Source organism: Triticum dicoccoides, chromosome 4B (assembly GCF_002162155.2).
Source record: "Triticum dicoccoides isolate Atlit2015 ecotype Zavitan chromosome 4B, WEW_v2.0, whole genome shotgun sequence".
Classification (NCBI taxonomy): domain Eukaryota; kingdom Viridiplantae; phylum Streptophyta; class Magnoliopsida; order Poales; family Poaceae; genus Triticum; species Triticum dicoccoides.
In genome coordinates this window covers 36,790,457-36,808,523 of record NC_041387.1, presented here as the reverse complement: position 1 = coordinate 36,808,523, position 18,067 = coordinate 36,790,457, and positions in this window count along the sequence as shown.

Genomic DNA, 18,067 nt, shown 5'->3' with positions numbered 1-18,067 from the left:
CGGCGTTCTGGGAACAGGGGTACCCAGACTTGCCTGCCTGCGGCCTACGGCGTGGCTCAAGGAGTGGTCTAGTATGGCCCATCTTCATCAACATATGCTCAAGACCCTCGCGAGAGGCCAAGCCTCGCGGGGCGGACAACAGGAAGCTTCCTCAGGCACAACCTCGTCAGGCTGGCTCGCGACGAGGCGGAGAGATCAAGGCAGGGTAGCTCACAAGGTGCTCGTGACGCAAGCCATGACGACCGAAGCCAGGCGGGCGCCAGGCGGGCGCCGGCTGCGCAGAGTCCTTGTTTCCTCTTTGGTGCAAAGGGGGCAAGCGCAGGCGAGGGTACCAAGCAAAGGCAACCATTTCGGTGCAACAAGACCAAGACCAGCAGAACGGCAGGATGGAGGTCATCGTGAAGCCCAAGCCGGCGTCACCATCAGAGCCTTTGGCAGGCGAGGACCGACTTTACCAGGATAAGTGTACTAGATGTTCCCCTTCGAAATGGCCAATTATTGGCGCCCTTCCCGCTCAATATTTGGGAATAGGACCAAGGCCTCGCTCTATAAATAGGGTTAGCATCCACAGAAGAAGGGGATCCGGATTCAATCCTTACCAAGAGGCATCACCTCCACCAGAACTCCTCCCCTCGCGAGGCAGTTCTTCACTTGTCTTGTTCATCGTCAGCCCCTGAGGCAATCCACCACACCACAAACTAGAGTAGGGTATTACACCATAATGGTGGCCCGAACTAGTATAAACCTCGTGTCCCTTGTGTTGTTCTTTGTGTAGTTTAGATCCTTGCGAGGCGGCGAGACGTGAGTAGGTAGGAGGTGTGATCTCTGCGTGCACCCCAGAGTTCGAACCTTGAGGGTCTATCGGAACCCGAAATCCGACATTTGGCGCGCTAGGTAGGGGTGCGCCGGAGCTTTCCCTTCCACCGACCCGCTCTCCGCCAACACCGCGCTTTTCCCTCATGATGGGCAACACGTCGCCCGCTCTGGCTGCCAGCGCCAGCACGGGGGCCAGGGGGCTCCGAGCCTTGCCCCCCGCCTTGCGGCAGGTGAAGTGGCCAAACAAGTTCAAGCCGGAGATGCCACCGCGCTACAACGGCACGACCGATCCGCTAGCTTTCCTACTGGTGTACGAGGAGGCCATCCACAAGGTTGGGGGCGACGACAGGGTCATGGCTAACTGGTTTCCCATGGCCCTCACCGGCATCCCGCGCATGTGGCTGCTCCACCTACCAACGGCTACTGTGGCCTCTTGGGGGGAGCAGCGCGGCCTCTTCCTCGCCCAGTACGCTGCACCGGCGCCCCCGGTCATCGCAGCTCGCCTAGGTGGCTTGCAGGCGCCACCTTCGGGCCGCCACATCAAGCCATTCGTCCGCCAGATAGGCGCCGCTTCCGTGCAACATGGGGCTCCTCCGGGTTGGGCGACGCCTAAGGTCGATCTGGCCTTCAGCTTGGATGATCACCCCTCCAACTCAGCCTACTTGGGCGCGCTCCCAATGCTGTGCACCCCTACCATCTGCCAGGTGGCCGTCACCAGGACCCTCATTGACGGCGGTGCTGGCCTCAACATGCTCTCGGTGGAAGTCTTCAGCCTCCTCCACGTACCGCCAGAGCGGCTTCAGCCTAGCAGGCCCTTCTTGGGCATCGGAGGCGGTTCCACCGGCTCCCTGGGATAGATCCGCCTCCCGGTGACCTTCGGCACCTATGACAACTTCCGCACGGAGCTAATCGACTTCGACATCGCCCCCATCGGCCTCCCATACAACGCCATCCTCGGCTATCCGACACTAGCCCGATTCATGGACGCAACTCACCCAACGTACAACCTCATGAAGATACCCGGGAGTAGCGGCGTCCTCATCGTGTCCGGAGACACCGGGGATGCGTTGCACGTGCTCAAGCTTGCCTTCAAGGCTGCGGCGATGGTGCAGCCCGCCGGCTCAGCCGTCCCCGAGCCCAAAAGGACTGCGCCGGCCAAGAAGAAGCAGTTGTTCAGCCAAGACAAGGTGGAGACCAAGCAGGTACCGGTCAACGAGTGTGAGCCCATCGAGGCTACCTTCACGATTGGCACCAACCTCGAGCCTGAGCAGGAGAAGGCCCTGGTCAGTTTCCTGCGTGTGAATAGGAAGGTGTTTGCGTGGGAACTTAATCAGCTAGCTGGAGTCCCGAGGGATGTAATCCAGCACCATCTCAACGTGTGTCCCAACGTGCGCCCTGTGAAGCAGAAGGCACGATGGCAGTCCACGGAGAAGCAGGCCTTCATCGTCCAAGAAACCCGCAAGTTAGAAGCAGCAGGGGTCATCCGCAAGGTTCGCTACCCAGATTGGCTGGCCAACCCGGCCATTGTACCAAAAAAGGGGGGAAAGGAACACATGTGTGTCGACTTCACCAACCTCAACAAAGCCTGCCCGCAGGATCCATTCCCACTTCCTCGCATCGACCAGATCGTTGACTCCACCACCGAGTGTGACCTACTGTGCTTCCTGGATGCCTTCTCGGGCTATCATCAGATCAAAATGGCAGTGGAGGACGTGGAGAAGACAGCCTTCCTAACCCCATGTGGAGTATACTGCTACACCTGCATGCCGTTCGGGTTGTGCAATGCAGGAGCAACCTTCCAGCGGTTGATGCACATCGCTCTGGGGCGACAGCCGGGGAGGAACGCTGAAGCTTACGTGGATGACATTGTGGTGAAGTCTCGGGAGGCGAAGACCCTGATACAGGACCTGGAGGAAACCTTCGCAAGCCTCAACGAAGTGGACCTGCGGCTCAACCCAGAGAAGTGTGTATTTGGAGTCCCCTCGGGCAAGCTCCTAGGCTTCCTTATATCACACAGAGGCATTGAGGCTAACCCAGAGAAGGTCAAGGCAGTCGAGGACATGAGTCCGCCAAAGACCCTCAGGGAAATGCAAAAGCTCACCGGGCGCGTAACCGCATTAGGGCATTCATCTCCAAGATGGGAGAGCGGGCGCTGTCGTTCTTCAAGCTGATGAAGAGGAAAGGCCCCTTCGAATGGACTAAAGAGGCCGACAAAGCATTCCAAGACCTCAAGAGGTACCTAACCAGCCCCTCGGTGATGGTGGCCCCTCGCCCTCGGGAGCCCCTGGTGCTCTACCTTGCAGCCACCCCTTATTTTGCCAGCGCAGCCCTGGTAGCAGTCCAGGAGGAGCATCAGGCCTCGGCCGCCGTCGCACCCCTGGCCGAGGCAGAGCAGGGCACAGAAGGCCTCGCAAAGGCCATGACCGCAGCAGAGAAAGATCAGCCCTACCAAGAGAGCGCACCAGGAGCAGAGGAGGCTCCTTCAGGCGACCAAGGCCTGAGAGCCGCACCGCCCCAGGAGGCACCCCAGCCTTCGGAGGACGCGGGCCGCGCCGGCACCCTCAATCTCGTCGAGCATCCGGTGTACTACGTCAGTACGGTGCTGCGGGACGCAAGGGCGCGGTACCCAATGCCTCAGAAGCTACTCCTTGCACTATTGGTAGCCTCGCGCAAGCTGCGGCACTACTTTCAGGGCCATCCATCAAGGTTGTCTCAGCCTATCCCCTGTAAAGGGTGCTCAGGAGCCCCAATTCAGCGGGGAGGGTTGCCGAATGGAACATCGAACTGCAAGCATTCCAGCTAGAATTCAGCACTACCAGGGTCATTAAGGGGGCTGTGCTCGCGGATTTCGTGGCGGAATGGACAGAGGCGCCAGGGCTCAAGCTGGGCGAGGACCGTTCACTCTCCCCGGGGAGTGAAGCGCCGGATGGTTGGGTGATGTACTTCGATGGAGCATTCGCGCGGCAGGGCGCAGGGGCTGGCGCAGTGCTCATATCCGCCACTTAAGACAACCTTTACTATGTCGTGCAGCTCTGTTTACAGCATGGGGAGAAGGTCTCCAACAACATAGCAGAATATGAGGGCCTCATAGCGGGCTTGAGGGCAGCCATCGCCTTGGGAGTAAAACAAATCACCATCAAAGGTGACTCGCAACTCCTCGTCAAACTTCTCTAACAAAGTGTACGAGCCAAAGGATGAGCATATGGAAGCGTACCTCGCTGAGGTCCGCAAGATGGAGAAACAATTTTGGGGGATGGAGTTGCAGCATGTGCCTCGCGGTACCAATCAGGAAGCTGACGACATCGCCAAGAGAGCATCCAGGCGGCTACCTCAAGAGTCGGGCGTCTTCGAGGAGCGGCTCTTCAAACCCTCGGCGACCCCGACGTTGTCAAGCATGGCGCAGCCTAGGGAGGAACTCCCTCAGCCACCTGCCTCGGGAGCCCCGGCCTGCGGCCTGGCCTCGGGGGCACGCCTGCTTATGGCGTTGGAGCCTCGAGAAGAATGCTGGATGGCAGAATTCAAGGTCTACTTGACGCAAGGGAGTCTGCCAGAGAAGGAGGAGGACGCGGAGCGCATGGCACGGCAGGCCACGGCCTACAGCGTCAAGGATGGGGAGCTCTACCGAAGGCGGCCTAACGACGTGTCCCTGCGTTGCATTCCCAGAGAGCAAGGGAAGAAGCTGCTGGCAGACATACATGGCGGAGACTGTGGGCACCACTCATCCTCGCGCACCCTCGTTGGCAAGGCATTTCGCAGCGGGTTCTACTGGCCCACAGCGCTCAACGACGTTGTTGAGCTGGTGAAGGCTTGTGAGGCCTGCCAGTTCCACGCCAAGCAGATCCACCAGCCGGCGGGGGGACTGCAGACCATACCCCTCTCATGGCCATTCGTAGTTTGGGGGCTCAACATTCTGGGCCCGTTCCCTCGGGCGCCAGGGGGCTACCGCTACCTCTACATCGCCGTGGACAAGTTCACCAAGTGGGCCGAAGTAGAAGCCGTCCGCACCATACCCGCGGGCTCAGCAGTCAAGTTCATCAAGGGCCTCGTGAGCCGATTTGGGGTGCCTAACTGCATTATCACCGACAACGGTTCGCAGTTCACCAGCAATCTCTTCAAAACATACGGTGCTAACCTCAGAATGCATATATGCTACACCTCGGTGGCGCACCACCGGAGCAATGGCCAGGCTGAACGAGCCAACACGAAGGTCCTTAGGGGCCTCAAAACCAGAACCTTCAAGAAGAAGCTAGAAGCCTGCGGCAGGGGCTGGTATGACGAGCTCCAATCCATGTTGTGGTCCATCCGCACGACCGCAACCAAGCCGACTGGCGAGACCCCGTTCTTTCTGGTTTATCGAGCTGAAGCCGTTCTCCCTCACGAGGTCAGGCGTCGTTCCGTACGGGTCCTGGCATTCGATGAGGCGCAGCGTGACGCCATGCAGGGGACGGATCTCGTGCTGGGGGAGGAGCATCGCCGAGAAGCCGCGCTACGAGCAGCAAGGTACCAACAAGCACTGCAGCGATACCACTGCCACAACATCCGTCCCAGGACCCTTGAGGTAGGGGACCTCGTGCTCAGACGGGTTCTCTCCAGGGAGGGGCTGCATAAGCTCTCTCCCATGTGGGAGGGCCCGTTCAAGGTTGTTCATGTTTCCAGGCCTGGATCCACACGCTTAGAGACCCAGGAGGGGGTGCCTGTCCAGAACGTGTGGAACATTCAACACCTCTAAAGATTTTACCGCTGAAAAAGGCCCGGTGCCTGTGAAGAAGGCGGATGCCTGTGAAGTTGATGCGTTTTGGAAAAGGCCCGGTGCCTGTGAAGAAGGCGAATGCCTGTGAAGTTGCCGCGTTTTGGAAAAGGCCCGGTGCCTGTGAAGTAGCCGCATTTTGGAAAAGGCCCAGTGCCTGTGAAGAAGGCAAACGCCTGTTAAGCTCACCACCCATGACACTCTCACATAATAATGAGTGGGGCTGTACACGCCCCGGAGTCTCCGGAGTGCCGCCCTCGGGCCTTGGGGGCTCCCGCCCACGCCCAGTGGCAGCACTTAGCTCCGCTTTGGTGAGAAGACGTCGAAGACTAGATTAGGTGCCGGGCGCGACTTCTTTCATTTGCTTTCCGCAGTTGGCTTGTCTGTTTCTATTTGAAGTTTTACTGAAGCTATTACCGTTTCGAGCTCGCGACCCTTAGTCCATTTCACTTGTTTGCTTCGTTTTCTCTCGCACAAAGTCTCACGAGGGAGGAACATGGGCACCCTCGCGAGTGTTTTGTGCCCGGTGATTTGGAACTTCCCTATCCGAGTCTGCTGCAGGAGCATCCCTCCCAGTCCGTGCCCCACGGGCATCGTGACACGATCACGGGGCTCGGGTTGGTCGTCCCCGCTACCAAGGCTGGAGACTATCCCAACTGACTAACCCATGCAGGACACAAGGCGCGCGACGAGGCACTAGCCTCGGGAGGCGAGGACCGCAACGAGCTTCCCCCCCAAGCTAAATTACCTTCTTCTTGCGCACGAAAGAAAGAAAAGCAAAACGGGCACGACTTGCCCGGCATCAACTCTCGGCAAGGGCTCGTACTGCCTCCGGAGCTCAGCTGGATCCCGTCTCCCGCTTCACTGAGGCACGATGACGTGCTGACCCGCTGCCCTCTCCCAGGAGAGCGCGCCGGCATGGGGGTAGGTCACGACCACCGCTGGAGGAGCTGCCGTCCAATGGGGAGTCACCAAAGCTTGGCGGTCCTCAGGCGCCGCTACCCGCGCGCCTCCCACCACCTTCATCCCGGCCAACGCCGGGGCTGGGTGCACGGCCATGGTCATCCTCTTCGGGACAGCATCCGGCGCGGCGGCCATCTTCCCCGAACACCCTCACATAGAGGGTGGCATCGCCGTCGAACTTAAAGTGTAGAGTGCACCGTCGGCTCAGGCCACGCGCGCGAGCAAACGTTTGCCAGCTGCGAGTCAAGGCCGCCTCCCCGATGGTGGAGACCTCTAGAGTAGCCCAGGAGGCCCTGCTGCAGCAACCGTCTGCCTGAAACCAAAGGCCGCCCGGGGCACCAGCCAGAAGTTCACCTACAAAGAAGCGGGGGAGATGGAGCCATGTGCCGGTTGGGTCCGCCGACCACACGACGAACTCCGGCAGCACCTCCGCCGAGCAGGAGCGCGGCCTAGGGGGTCGCGCAGCCCCGGCATACCTCTCGTCGGCAGCCGAGCACCCTCCGCCGTGCAGAGGACTGCTTCCACGGCCACAGGAAGCCGCAGCGAGGGCCGTAGGGTGCTTGTGAGGGCGGCCTCGGATTCGCTTGGCCGGAGGAGAGCCAGGTCCTTCCTAGCGAGCCTTTCCTTTCTCCGCGGCCGAGAACCTCTTCGGCGGGGCCATGGGGATGACGAGCGGCCAGGAAGAAGAAGGGGAGTCACAGGAAGGGATGGACTGGAAGGGCTTGCGTCGTTTCGTACATATAGCCGAGGGAGGCCAACCGCCGGCCTCCACGATCACAGGTAATCATGGCCCGTTTCGCATGCAGGGACTTGTCAATTCGTGTAGTTGCCAAGGCGTCATGGGGAAGCGGGGATGCCCACGTCCAATCAATCGCCACGTGGCGCCCAAGGCCGCAGGCTGTTAGGGCCCGCGGTGCTTCGCACTTGCCCCTTTGCTTCTCTGCTAAGCCAAGTCCAGGCGCGCCTTGGGCCTGGGGGCTACTGTCAGCGTTCTGGGAACGGGGGTACCCAGACTTGCCTGCCTGCGGCCTACGGCATGGCTCAAGGATTGGTCCAGTATGGCCCATCTTCATCAACATATGCTCAAGACCCTCGCGAGAGGCCAAGCCTTGCGGGGCGGACAACAGGAAGCTTCCTCGGGCACAACCTCGTCAGGCTAGCTCGCGACGAGGCAGAGAGATCAAGGCAGGGTAGCTCACAAGGTGCTCGTGACGCAAGCCATGACGACCGAAGCCAGGCGGGCGCCGGCCTGCGCAGAGTCCTTGTTTCCTCTTTGGTGCAAAGGGGGCAAGCGCAGGCGAGGGTACCAAGCAAAGGCAACCATTTTGGTGCAACAAGACCAAGACCAGCAGAACGGCAGGAGTCATCGTGGAGCCCAAGCCGGCATCACCATCAGAGCCTTTGGCAGGCGAGGACCGACTTTAGCCAGGATAAGTGTACTAGATGTTCCCCTTCAAAATGGCCAATTGTTGGCGCCCTTCCCGCTCAATATTTGGGAAGAGGACCAAGGCCTCGCTCTATAAATAGGGTTAGCCACCACAGAAGAAGGGGATCCGGATTCAATCCTTCCCAAGAGGCATCACCTCCACCAGAACTCCTCCCCTCGCGAGGCAGTTCTTCCCTTGTATTGTTCATCATCAGCCCCTGAGGCAATCCACCACACCACAAACTAGAGTAGGGTATTACACCATAATGGTGGCTCGAACTAGTATAAACCTCGTGTCCCTTGTGTTGTTCTTCGTGTAGTTTAGATCCTTGCAAGGCGGCTAGACGTGAGTAGGTAGGAGGTGTGATCTCCGCGCGCACCCCAGAGTTCGAACTTGGAGGGTCTGCCGGAACCCGAAATCTGACAAAGGCCGGCCTGGCTTTACACGAATGCTACCGACATCATGTGGCTTCGACCTAGCCTCGACCACAACCTGACGGTGCTGAGGCACGCCCATCTCTGCCAACGGCTCTTCCAGCTCGAGATCAATGACAAAGGCGAGGTCGAGCAGTCCGGCAAGGCCACGAGGGACGCAGCAAAGGCCGGCAAGGTCGCCAAGGAGCCTGTCTTCAAGTTGCCGACGGGAGTGGTCCCGGTGTGCAACAATTCCTGTCGGTCCGAGATCATCGCCATGATGCCGGATTTCAACACGCACGGCCTGGAACCGAACTGGGTCGAGCCGGACGACCTCCAGGTGCAAGAATTCTTCGACACCTTGCATGAGAGGTATGTCACCACTAAGCTGCAGCTCATCTAGGACACCTCCCCGGCAGAGCTGGACTACATCGCCGTCAGGGTGGCGGAGGCGAAACTTGCCGTGGAGGACGCGAAACTTGCCGTGGAGGAGGCGAAGCTTGCCGAGGAGGCCTGCAGCGCCGGTGGCATAGAGTACAAGGACGCGACGGCCGCGGAGGAGGAGGAGCTCACCAGTTGGGCGAAGGCCGCCGGGGAGGCCAGGAGCGCCGGCACCAGGGCTCCTCTTGTTGAGGATGCGGACGACGAGTCTTCGGAGGAGGAGCCCGGGGCTGGTGACCCTCCGGCTTCGAGGAAAAAGCGAGTTTTGTGTCGGGCCATTTCTGGCGTCCTGGTCCATCCTGTCGAGGCCGTGTGGCGGCCTAATTCTCCGGTGGAATTCGTGCGCCAGGCGAAAGCCGTGGCGGCATAGAAGGTGGTGAGGGCCATGGCAGCGAAGAAGAAGGCATCTTCTTCCTCTTCGTCCAAACGCGCACAGACCCCGCCTTTCTCTCCTCCCCCGGCAGACGCTGACGCAAGGGCCGACTTCAACTTCGGATCCCTCAGCCCACCGAGGAAGAAGAAGGCAACAGACGAGGAGGTGGATAACGAGTAAGCGTCCTGCTCTCCCTGTCACCCCTGTCCATTCAATCTGTATCACTTATCTTGATTTGTCTTCGTCTTTGCAGGGACATGGAGACGCTGGCCCAGAGAATGAAGAGGACCAAGGCCTCGACGGGCGGCCAGCCTCTGGTTGGTCCTTTAGGGGCGCCATTGGTGGTGCTGAGCAGCCCAGACAACAGCCCCAGGAACAGCCCCCAGCGTAAGTCCATTACTCTCTCCTCGTCGACATGTGTTAGGGGTACGACACTCTGGTGCTGACCTTGCTGGGTGCGCAGGAGAAGAGCAGCGGCAGGAGGAGCCGCAGAGGGCTACCCCCAACACACCGCCCCTGTCGACCACGCCACCCTAATGGGTGTCTCCGGCAAGGGCGCCAAGCACCGAGCACACGCACATGGAGGAGGGGGAGGAGATCTTGGGCGCTGGCGGCTTCGCCTCGACGCCAAATGTTGGCGGGGAGGGGACTTCTGCTTCCCAGCCTGGTACAGGTAATCCGCTCGCGCTTCGCCTCGGCTTTTGTTTTTTCTCTTCTTTTCGAATCTTCAATCTTGGTTTTTACCCTCACCTTCTTTGTGATACCCAGATCCCCTTTCGATGGATCGGGAAGACCTGGACACCGTCATCGAGGACGTGGCCAAGGGCGTCGCGGTGGAGGCAGAGAAGATTGCTGCCGAGGAGGCCACCAGGGGTGCTGCCGAGGAGGCCGGCAAGGCCACCGCTGAGGAGACCGGCAAGGCCACCACTGAGGAGGAGGAGGAGGAGGTGGCCGATGGCTAGCCTTCTTCCTCTGCTACTCCCGGCTCCGGCAAGTATCGAAGGGTGGGTGACGGCTTGTTCATCAACCTCCCTAGCGCGTCGGGCACTAGGACGCCCGTCGAGGGAGAGGTGCTTGACGGCGACGTGCTTGCCGCCGCCGGGCTTGAGATCGTTGACGAGCCGAGCATCGGCGGCAACGACTCCGAGGAGGAGCGGCTGCTCCAAGCCATGGGCGCCAACTTCTGGAAGCTCCGGGCGCTTCAACGTGCCCGCCTGGACAAGGCTAGGTCCAGGATGGCGGTGGCAGAGAAGGTGGAGGCGGACCTCCAGGAGCGCATCGCCGAGACATAGGACTGGTTCCGCCAGGATCATGACGAGCTGAAGGCCGCTCAGGGTGAGCTGGCCACGTGTGACGTGGAGCTCACCATGAAGCTGGCTGACATCGAGAAGGCCCAGGAGGCAGCGAAGAACTCGACCAACGCCGCTGAAGCTGCCCGGATCCAGCACGAGGCCACACTGAACTCCCAGGAGGAGGACCTTGCCGCGCATGAGGAGAGGCTCGCCGCCACGCTCTACGGCAAGGATGAAGAGGTGGAGAAGCTTGTCTTGTAGCAGACCCAAGAGCTGGAGCAGAGGCACAGAGACGCGCTCGATGCTCAGGCTCTGGTTTACGCCAGCAAGGTGAAGGAGCTGGAGGCAGAGCGGGACAGGCTGAAGGACCAGGCCCTGCGGTTGGCCGACGAGAAGGACACGCTCAATGGCGCCCTGACGGAGGCGCATGGTGCCATCCTCGGCAAGGCTGAGCAGCTTTCCAAGGCCAACGACTCCATCAAGGACCTGACGCTGAAGCTGGAGGCCCTTGAGGGGATGCTCTCAGAGGCCAAGGCCTGGGAGGGGACCCTAACCAAGGAGTTGGAGACCGAGAGGCAACTGCGGAAGGACGAGGCCGCAACCCACCGGGATTTCATGGATGGTCAAAACCGCTGGATCGGCCTCCTCGAGGACGTCGCCGGCAGGATCACCGCTCAGCTGGCTACCATGGGGATGCCAAATGCGAGGTACGCCCCAGAGCGCAACGGGTCCACCCACGCCAAGCTGACTTTGTTCTTCGAAGTCGTTCTTGGTGCCTTGGAGCAGCTCAAGTCCAATCGGGCAAGTACCCTGGCCGACGAGTCCCGGTGAATGTGCCTGGGTGCCATGACCAAGGTCCTCACCAAGCTGGCCTTCTGGTACCCCGACCTTGATTTCAACGCCGTGGTGGACAGCTTGCCGGACAACGCGGACCTCTCTGGGATCGAGGAGCGCATCGAGCCCGTCACCAGCCGCATCGACGGAATCCAGAGGGTGGAAGGCCAGCGCCGGGACAAGGTGCCCCATTTTCTGTTGCCGCGGCGAGTTCATGACCAAGACAATTCATATCTTTAGTTAGAACCGCAGCAACACTTCGATGTAATATAACTCTGCAATACTCTTGATATCATGCATATTATTTTCTTGTTTGATCTTCCCTTTGTATGTCCACCCTACGTTAATTGGGTAGGCTTGCCGGCACGTAAACCCAGGGCAGCACCTTGAGGACGGATCCCCAATGGCCTGCCGGGTGTGCATGCTGCCGGGCAAACCACCTCGCCGCTCTCGACGCAGCCGCTCGACATGTCGAGCTTGACTCGAGTCAGAGTCGAGAGCGTTGCTGATCGCGGAAGGCTACACTGCCACTCTTGACGCGGCCGTTTGAGCTGTTGAGTGGACTCTAAATAGAACAAAGGCGTTTGCCAATTGCAGAAGGGCCCCATTGCGTACAGGCTTTCATACATAGGGCAGGACCTTGAGGACAATAACCTCGTATGAAAAAAAGGAAAAGTTTAAGGCTCTGAACAACTTAGCTTTTCTGTTGTCGCCCTGGCATCCTTCGCGTTGGCAGGCGGTGTCTTTTCTCCTGGCCGCCCCTTCCTTCTTTGGAGCCATGGCGACGAAGGATTACGCTACTGGCTGCAGAACCAGATGCTCACTACCGGGAGCCCCCTACCTGGCGCGCCAAAGATGTCGGTGTGGAACGACACCTATGGGACCAACGAGGATCCCTACTACGGTTGCGGGGAGCTGGAAGTGGTGAGGAGAGTAGGATCAACAGTCAGCGCAAACACGAGGGTCGTTTACCCAGGTTTGGGCCGCAGAGATGTGTAATACCCTAGTCCTGCTTTGGTCGTTGTATATCTGTGTTCTTGAGGAGCTCGAACTAGCTATAGGGAGCGTAACTTGTCCTAGGGTCCGAATCCTTCTCCTGGATGCCTTGGGTCTCCTTTTATAGGCAAAGGGATCGCCACAGTGGCACCAGGAGGTGGCATCGAGGTACTGTGGCTAAGCTTATCGCTAGCCATTACGGGACAAAACGCATTTAATGCGCTCCCGACGTGTCCCATTTGCTTTACTGCCGCTTCGCCTTGTCTTGACATGTGCCTGGGCCAGCAAGGTGGTGGTGCCATGTAGACAGACAAGCAGCTCGAGGTGACGCGGTGGTGGAGCCTTCAGGAAGATCTGCATGCCACCATGTAGGCATGTGCTGAGTTGGCGGAGGAGCCCCGCATTGACACGCACGTGCCTCCCTGGCTGGTGGGCTGGCAGCTGCATGGGACTGGCGGTGGAAAGCTTGGTGGGTGCGGGCCTGGCTGTGGCCTCGCGGATGTTCCCGGCAAGGGTCTTGCTGGGGCCCCCAACAAGGGTCTTGCCGCGGCGTCATGGTCGTCCCTAGCAAGGATCTTGCCGGGGGTCTCGTGGGCTTCCTCGGCAAGGATCTTGTCGAGGCTCGTCATATCTTACTCTTCTGATCAAGAGTGTGTTTGCTCCTTGTCTTTACAAAGATCTGCATACCACCATGGAGGTGCCTCCCGAGCCCTGGCCCAATGCAGTTGATGGTGTTGGAAATCGTGGGCTCAAGGGTAGCTCACTCTGTTGGTGTTGGGGCGGGCTGCCCTGGCAAGGGTCTTGCCGGGGCCATAGAGGCCGCCCCGGCAAGGACCTTGCCGGGGGAACCTGCTCCGTCCCTCTGCTCTCTACGTCTTGGCCTTGGCGTTGCTTTTCTTTGTCTTGTGCTTCTGGTTCTTCCTTGGTTCACCTCCCTTGCCTTGCCAAGTGTGGCTGCGGCGCGTGGCTCCGACTGCCCGTGCACAAGTAAAGGAGTAAAAAAGGAGAGCCCCTACTTTGTACACCGACACGCGCGGTGGAGGCTGGATGAACAGGAGCCCGTGGATGAACAGTTGCAGGTGGAGGTTGGAGGAGGTCGATGGTGGATGAACAGTAACCCCTGGAGGCTGGAGGAGGTCGACGGTGGAGATGAACAGTACCGCGTGAAGTCCCGTTTTGCGGTACGCCACACCCTTCCCGATGAACAGGACCCCCCTTTCGACCGTAGCGCTCCAACACAAGTCCGTTTCGTCCGTTGCGGTACGCCACACCCCTCCCGATCAACAGGACCCCGTATCGACCGTAGGAGGTCCAACACAAGTCCGTTTCCTCCGTTTTGTGGTACGCCAGACCCCTCCCGATGAACAGGATCCTGTTTCAAACATGGCCGGACAAACACAAGGCCGTTTCCTCCGTTCTGCGGTATGCCAGGCCTCGTTTCCATCGCCTATTCCGTCCAAGCCGGTTGGCTCCCACGCGTTCCGTTGCCTCCCGATGAACAGGACGCATTCTGTTGCCTCCCGATGAAAACGACGCAATCTGTTGCCTCCCCATGAACACGACGACGATGCAGTTTCTTCGTTCCGACCCAGCCATGTACACGAGCCCTAGCCATACGTATGTGCGAGTAGGTGTTCGAGACCCCGCCCGTATGTACGTACGTGGCCGTATTTTCTTTCTTGCACCCTGGGCGTTGTACGTACGTGTTCGTGCTATGTGCGGGCCTCTACTAGGACACCTGCGCGCCTCTATCGACCAGTATATATCTACGTATACATTCGCGACCAGAATGACAATGCTACATACGCTTCGACCAGGTGGGTCCCGACTGTCAGGCACTTCCTTGTGTGCGAAGATGTGGTTGGTGGGTCCCAGCAGTCAGGGGGCGAATCGGTTTTTTTTCAAACGCACTTCCTTGCGTGCGAAGATATAGCTGGTGGGTCCCAGCAGTTGGGGTGGAAACATTTTTTCACGAAATACGGTGGCCCGTCCGGTGGGTCCCTGCTTTCAGGTGGAGGAATCATTATTTTCCACGTAATAAGGAGGCACTTCCTTGCTGCGGCCGTGGACCCAACTGTCAGCCTCTCCACGTACAGTCCACGTCCGATGGAAATCGTTCCTTGACCACGTTGACCACGCCGCGCCGAGAGCACCAGGGCGGTGGACGATGGCGAGGCCTAGGAAGGGGACGACGCGGAGCCGGAACCCAACTTCTAGCTAGGACAACAATTAATAATTTCAAACAACCGCTCAAAACAGAATTCAAAAAATATTCCCACATTTTTATGGGATCCGAAATATTTTTATCCGAAATTTCTAGTCAGGTTAAATATAATTTCAAAATAAAGTTGTATTACGTTAAAATCCAACAAAATATTGCGCGCACAACAAGTAATGAAATTAAAATTTTCAAATTCCAAAAATAATATATTTTTTAAACTAATTACGCGTTTGGTGCATAGTTACTGCCCAGTTATTATAATTACATCCAATTTATTATTTCTTAAATTCCATTTTCTTGTTAAGCCTAATGCATACCTCCTAGGAAAGTTTGCAGCCCAGCGGGACGAAGAATAACAAGTTGACCCGGGTATTGTGAACAGTTGTCGGCCTAGTTGCATTGCTGATGTTGAAAAAAAGACCTGTGTAGTACAGTACAACCTAACATGGCTACTCAGCCCACATTCAGCGACGCCGGAAAGGCCCAAGCAAGGCTTCTGTACAACTTTTTGAAGTCAATGAGCTCAATTAATAACTTAAGAAAAAAGTTAGATTACAGTGGAACCTAATTAGAAGTTGTCACGAGCAAATAAATAATTCAACGGGTCCCAATTGTACGTGTGTGCGTGTGTGCGTGTGTGCGTGTGTGTGTGTGTGTGAGAGAGAGAGATAGATAGAGAGAGAGACCCATCGATCGGTGCTCGTAAATACATCTTTCAGCCATATGCATTGCTGATGCTTAGTAAAAACTTATATAGTTGACACAATCATATAGAACATCATAGCACACTGAACTTGCATACAAAAATTTCACGCAGGCGGCACAATCAGGATGGAAGCAGTGGATCACTACGGGTAGGGCTATGTTGAAACCAACAAAGTCGTACATAACGGTTCATCGTCTTTATCAATGACGGGGAAATTTCTTGAACGATGTGCAAAGAAAATAGACAGACAGCACAATAAGTTCTGCTAGCACATTAACTTGACGTACAGCCCTTTCTAAAAATAGTTCAGGTACAAAATTAGAACAGGTCACAATCAAATGTACTTGCATATCAGTGCTTCACACCCATAGCTCGGATTTCACTAGTATCTGACAAGATTCAGTTGTTACCTCAAATTAGAGCACATCCAGGAAGCCAACCATGCCTCTTCTCCCAAAGAAACAGTGGCCTCCGCTGCACGATGTAGTACGCCCTGTGCCATCCATCGTTCCGAGCAACATGGGGAAAGTCTAACGTTGACTCCTGTAATGGACGTCGTCGACGGACCCTGGCACCAGTGGCGGCGGCAGGACTTCGATTGATGGATTGACCACTTCTTCGACATGCACGAACACTCGATACAGGTACATCCCTAACATGGTCCACGGCGGCCTTGGTGGCCATGAATCATACAACCCCGGTTCCTGCACCGGTATCTCAACACCAATCACCTTCGGTATGGTGGGCGGATTCTTCATCCATGCCATAACCGTTAAAGCCCAGCCGTCTGGAAGAACAAACATACTTACGAGCTCATCTCCAAGGTCGTTGATAAGCTCATTCATGGACTTGCTGTTCCAAGCATGTCGAGGCATGCCGTTGAAGGTATGCTTTGTTAAAAACTCAAGCTCAGAGGGCACCGAGCCCCATCCTGGGTGCCACCGATCAAAGCTCACCAGCGCGCCATCGCAGAACAAACGCCGGGAAGATTCGAACACACGACTGCAGTCGAAAGTTGTCCGGAACCTGACGAAGAAATCAGCCGGTGGCGGAAAGACTTCGACAAGCAAGTCACTTATTTGGATGTCGAGCGCAATGCCAAGAGCTTTGACAAGGTCGTCCGGCGAGATGGGAGGCTGGTCGCCGTTGATGGTTACTATCAGCACTTTGCCGGCAAATTGGTCGTCAAGCGCCGCCATGCCACTGTTGAGCGACAGCACGCAGCGACCGAAGGCAGGACGGACCTTAGGATCTCTGGCTCAGAGATCCGCGTTGACTGGTGACATGATAGTGCGCTTGAGTACAGGGAGTACAGGAGGGGGATTTGGGGGAACTGGAGTAGGAATCGAGATTCCAGAGGTGGGGGGGTGGGAGATTGGGGATGAAAAGGTAGCATGAATTTCGAGCACGCTCCAATATGCCCTCGGAGCGCAAGCGCACGAAAACACCGGTGGCGCCCACATGTCGGCCTAAGAGTCCTTATTCTTTCTTTTTTGGAGAGCCCGACCTTTTTTTAGGATCTTTTGAGAGCCCGGTCTGAGAGTCATAATTGACCTGTTTGGCATTGCATTACTACTCGGCCCATATTCAACGGCACCTCACTGGCCCAAACAAGTGTACATCATCGAAAAGACACTAAGCTCAAATTATATACTTGAAAAAAGGAGATATACTCTGAACACTGGAGAATGGCGATGCCCTCATTTAGCCCACCAATAGTTCGAGACAATAAATAGTTCGAAACAACGATATATACAACATTCAAACACTGACTAGTGACTACTACTAACATAAACAGCAAGACATGATAGTTCATAAGAAGTCTTGCTACACCACCAAAATGCACACACTGCAGCGCTCAGACTCTCGTGATCCAAACGAGAATGACATTCTAAACAGAGGCAACTATTACATAGTAAGAGTGACATAGACGAGGATGACCAAATGACAAGGAATATGTATAACAAAAGAAAGCACTACCCATCCAGAACCAGCGGCAAAGACAACAAAGTCATTCGAAGAGATGATCCAACACCATCATAATTTGCAGCCCCGCTTCAGCGACCAGTGATCCGGAGACACCAGTACTCCACCCTTTCGATGCAATAGCCCAATTACCTATCAACCTGAAGGCTTGAAGCACATCACTGCCTGTCGTAATTGAGATATCCAAGGATCAAAGTTAATTCGGATGCCTTTGTCATTCTCACCTTCTTTTGGCTGCAGGTTGTATCATTGACAATCAGGGGAGTTTGCTCCCGAACTCCTAGGGCTCACCGTGTAGACACAGTTTTCCATAGCAAACAGAGCCTCTCTTCCATCAAGGTTCTTGCCAACGGTGATCTCCTGGTTAATCGGATAATTGAGTCCGAGAAACAGAGAGTGTGAACCAAGGCTGTTTACCCGCCTCCAACTAAAAAATCCTGAAGGCCCCAACAAGCTGGTATCCTGCTCATAGACGTAACAGCCACTGTCCGAATACTCACGTATTTCACAGTGCTTGCATATAGTGGGGTTTTTGCAATATAACTTTTCCGGCTCATCTGTCCGAATGATCATCAGTCTTTTGCCGTCGTCTGATCGAGCGAGGAACCAGTTGTGCTTCCCTGTTTTTGGCAAAGGTGGTGTGATTACAAAGGGCGGTAACTGTAGGGACACTGCATCATATCAAAAAGGACAGGCATTGTTAATGTAAGATCAGCATTGTTCAGAGTATGAGTAGGATAATGCAAAAAACAGCATTGATATGTCCCTGTTGGAACTGGGAGGAAAATACAGGGAAATGTATACTGGGTTCCAAAAAATAGAAGTGCCATGCATGGTCATACTCATGTTATC